Raw genomic sequence first — 4,724 nt, 5'->3', positions numbered from 1 at the left:
GGGAATTACCTATTTTAAAATATATATAAAAAACTAAATAAATAAAATATATAATGACCATCTTCATCCTTAATAGCAGTTTTGCACTTGAAATCTATTTGTCCAATACTAATATGACTACTCCAATCTCTTTTGGTTACTATTTACATGAAGTAACTTTTTCCAACTTTTTACATTTAATCTACTTGTGACCTTATATCTTTTTAGAAAACATATAGATGGCTCATTTTTTAAAATTCATTCTATCAGTCTCTGTCTTTTGATTGTGGAGTTTAAGCCATTAACATATAGTGTTCTTACTATAATGGCATTACTTACTTCATCCCTTTTGTCCTTCACGTCTCTCATATCATTCTATTCTCTGTCTTTTTCCCCTTTACTTTATCCTTCCTAATAATCCTCTCTTCTATATGCTTCTCCAGTTCTCACCCATGTTTTTTCCTTGCAGGCTTTAGCATTCCCTTTAGTATCTCTTGTAATTCTGGTCTTTTGGTAACATATTTCATCAATTTTCATTTGTCTGTGAAGACATTGGTCTCACCCTCATTTTTGAAGTACAGTTTTGCCAGATATAGAATTCGTCTCTCCTCCATGGTTTCTGATGAGGGTTTGGCACTTAAGCTTATTGAGTATCCTTTGTATGTATTGCTTTGCTTTTCTCTTGATACTTTCAGAATCTTCTCTCTCTGATATTTGTCATTCTGAATAGTAGGTATCTCAGGGTAAGCCTGTTCAGATTTATTGTGTTTGGGGTGCATTGTCCTTCTTGGATATTGATATTTATGTCTTTCATAAGGGTTGGGTAGTTTTCAATCATTATTTCCTCAAATATTCTTTCTCTCCCATTCCCAACGTCTTCTTCTGGAGCACTGATAGTGTGCATAAACATTTCCAATTTTTATTTTTTATTTTATTTATTTATTTCTCTCCCCTTTGCCCCCACTCCAGTTGTGTGTTCTCTGTGTCAATTTTCTGTGTGTTCTTGTTTTTGTCTGCTTCTGTTGTTGTCAGTGGCACGGGAATCTGTGTTTCTTTTTGTTGCATCATCTTGTTGTGTCAGCAGTGTCCGGTGCCATTCTTGGGCAGGCTGCACTTTCACGCTGGGTGGCTCTCCTTATGGGGTGCACTCCTTGCGCATGGGGCTCCCCTATGTGGGGGGCACCCCTGCATGACAGGGCACTCCTTGTGCAGATCAGCACTGCACATGGGCCAGGTCCAAATGGGTCAAGGAGGCCTGGGGTTTGAACTGTGGACCTCCCATGTGGTAGACGGATGCCCTATCCACTGGGCCAAATCTGCTTCTCATCCTATTTTTATTCAATTTCCTGTGTCTCAGTTTCATTTTTTCCATTCTCTTCCTTTCTGTTCTCCTGACTTTTCCAGTTCAGATGCTGTGACTTTGAAACCACTACTTCTGTCTTAGAGCAATTAAAATCTGCTCATATGTGTCACTAATGTATTTTTCATCTCATCCATCATGTCTTTCATTCTCATAAGGTCTGTTACTTTTTTTTGCAGGCTTTCAAATTGTTCTTTATGCTCACTCAGTATCTTCTTAATATCCTGTATTTCTTTAGTCATATTTTCTTTAAATTATTTGGATTGATTTAGGAGAGCTGTGTGATTATCACTTATGAATTGTCTTAAATTCTATATCTCTTGAGGTCATTTCATTTGTTTCTTTGACTGAGCCATCTCTTCCTGTGTCCTAGTATGGCTTTTCATTATTTGCTGATGTCTAGCCATCTGAAAGGTTGGTGAATTTACTCTGATTATCTTTTGCTTTTTTAATTTTTTCCACAACTCTTCTTTGGTATTTGTTTCAACTTATTGTACATTCTTAAAATTTCTCTCTACTTACCTAGCAGGAGAGAAACAAAGATCCTGAAGGTGGTTTTCCCCAGGGTAAGGCCTATCCTTTCCACTCTGGATGTGCAATTTCTCCAAGCATGGGAAAATCTCCTGCCTAATTTGTGGTAGTGGGAGACTACATTTGTGTTCTCCCATTAAAAGAAAAACCAAATCGCCCATCTTAGGTTATCAAAATCGGACCAGGATACAGATTTTCTCCCAGGGGTTAGGATATATAGGATACAGGGAGAACCAGAAACTTCTTTTCCCATGCAATTTTCAGATGTGTCAGCAGATGGCGCTGAACAGCACACATTTCCATAGAGGTTTCGGTCTTGGCTTTCCTGTGTCTAGCCCTGTCCAGAGTTTTCTTATTGGGCTCTGCTGGCCAAATTCACTGATGAAAAACCTCCCCACCTCCCCCTCCATTTTACCTTGAAAGAGCTGAAAGGGAGGAAGATGTCATTCCCCTTTCAGTCAGCTGCATTGAGCCAGGGGTTTTACCCCAGTGTAATATCTTTGGGATGGGGGAGGGGACGCAGCCCAGATACTGTAGGCCTTTTGGGAACTGACGTATGTTGTTTTGGGTTCTTCCTCCTTCTGTACCTTACCCTCCTGGGATATGTGTACCACTGTACTGGTTTGCTAACCCCCAAAGCAGTTCCCTCAGATAGCTTTTGGCCCTTTCTCCATTGTTTTTGTGAGAGAATTGTCTTGCCTGCCTAGTCTAATACCATCTTTCCACAATTCCCTCTCATTTTAGTTGTTTTTTCAATCTCCCCCCTTGTGGCTTTTTTTTTTTTTTTTGCATGCTGTCTGGTCTCTGAGTCCATTCACTGTGTCTTCTTCTGTGTCTGTATTTATTTTTATTTATTACCCCCCCCCCCCTTGTGGCTTTCTTGCTGTCTACTCTCTGTGTCCATTAGCTGCATGTTCTTCATGCTTTTGATTTTCTCCCTTTTTTTTTTCTTGCATCACCTTACTGAATCAGCTCTCCACAACGCTTGCAGGCTGGGCAGCAATCTGCAGCATTTGTGGGCTGGGTGGCACTCAGTGGTACTTGCAGGCCAGGTGGCACTCTGCAGCATGTGGACCAGCCTCCTTTCACAAGGAGGCCCCAGGATGTGAACCCAGGGCCTCCCATATAGTAGACAGGAACCCAACTGATTGAGCCACAGGCGCTTCCCTCTCATTTTAGTTTTGATTTGAATTTCCCTAATCTCTAATGATGTTGAGCAATATTTCATGTGTTTTTTCTCCATTTGTATTTCCTCTTTGAACAATTGTCTTTTTCAAGTCTTTTGCCCATTTTTTAAATCCAGTAGTTTGTCTTTTTTTTGTTGAGCTATATAATCTCTATATAGCATGAATATTAAATGCTTATTTGATATGTGATTGCCAAATATTTTCTCCCATTGACTTGCCTGCCTTTTCACCCTTATGACAAAGTCCTTTGAGGTAGAAAAGTGTCTAATTGTGAGAGTTCCCATTTATCTATATTTTCCGTTGTTGCTTGTGCTTTGCATGTAAGGTTTAAGAAACCACCACCCACCACAGGATCTTGAAGATGTTTCTCTACAACATCTTCTAGGATTTTTATGGTTGTTAGTTTTATGTTTAGACCCTTGATACATTTTGAGTTAATTTTTGTGTAAGGTGTGAGATAGGGGTCATCTTTCTTTTGGATATGGCTATTGTTTTCCCAGCACCATTTGTTGAATTGACTGTTCTGATTCAGCTGGGGGAACTTGACAGCCTTGTCAAAAATCACTTGACTGTAGCTGTGAGAGTTTATTTCTGAGTTCTTTATTAAGTTCCATTGGTCAATCTGCCTGTCTTTATGCCAACACTTACTTCTTAATAAATCTTGCAATACTACTTCATGGATGTTTTCTTTCTTAAACATCACAAAATGCCTGAAGGAAAGAATCTGTAATTCCACCAATACAATTCTTGAGCTGCTCTTTTTGCCAAGAACTAGTATAGAAGATGACATTGACATACATGATTTCTACTCCACATGAGTCAACAACTGGGAGAGTAGCTATCAATAAAAATAGGTTATAATATATAAGTAGATCATATTTTGATGTTAGAAAAATAAATTTTTGTGAGCCTAGTGTAGGCACCAGTGTTGGATTTGAATATTCAAGAAAATCTTCCAAATTATTAACACCTAAGCAAGGAATTGAATGATATTCATGCTAGATTTTTTTTCTTTTTTAAAAGTTTTATTAACTGTGCTCCACACACTCCATCCATAACGTACAATCCATGGCTCTCAGCCTAATTACATAACTTTGCATTCATCAACTCTGGCAAAACTGAAGGGAGAAATAGACATCTCTAGAATAATCACTGGATACTTCAATGCATCACTCACATCATTAGATAGAACAAATAGACAGAAAATCAACAAAGAAACAGAGAGCCTGAACAATATGATAAATGAGCTAGACCTAACAGACATATACAGAACATTGTGCCCAAACTCAGTAGATTATACTTTCTTCTCAAGTATCCATGGATCTTTCTCCAGGATAGACCACATGTTAGGGCACAATGTAGTTCTCAATAAATATAAAAAGTTTGAAATTATACAATGCACCTTCTCAGATCATAATGGAATGAAACTGGAAATCAATAACAGACATGAAAAAAGTAAATTCACAAATGTGTGGAGCCCTGGAGCCTGAAGAATACACTCCTAAATAATCAGTAGTCAAAGAAGAAATTGCAAGTGAAATCAGTAAATATATTGAGACAAATGAAATGAGAACACAACTTATTAAAACTTATGGTATACAGTGAAGGCAGTCTTGATAGAGAAATTTATAGCCTTATATGCCTATATTAAAAAAGAAGATAGAGGT

The 4,724-nt window shown here is 38.1% G+C and overlaps 1 pseudogene; it reads left to right on the top strand.

The window, feature by feature from the left end:
* The first annotated feature begins 1,853 nt into the window (after positions 1 to 1,853).
* LOC131276215 (U1 spliceosomal RNA) lies at positions 1,854 to 2,006 on the top strand (annotated as a pseudogene).
* The last annotated feature ends 2,718 nt before the right edge of the window (positions 2,007 to 4,724 follow it).

Source organism: Dasypus novemcinctus, chromosome 26, assembly GCF_030445035.2.
Source record: "Dasypus novemcinctus isolate mDasNov1 chromosome 26, mDasNov1.1.hap2, whole genome shotgun sequence".
Classification (NCBI taxonomy): Eukaryota; Metazoa; Chordata; class Mammalia; order Cingulata; family Dasypodidae; genus Dasypus; species Dasypus novemcinctus.
The sequence above is the reverse complement of the archived record's forward strand: the minus strand, read 5'-3'. Positions and strand labels throughout refer to the sequence as shown.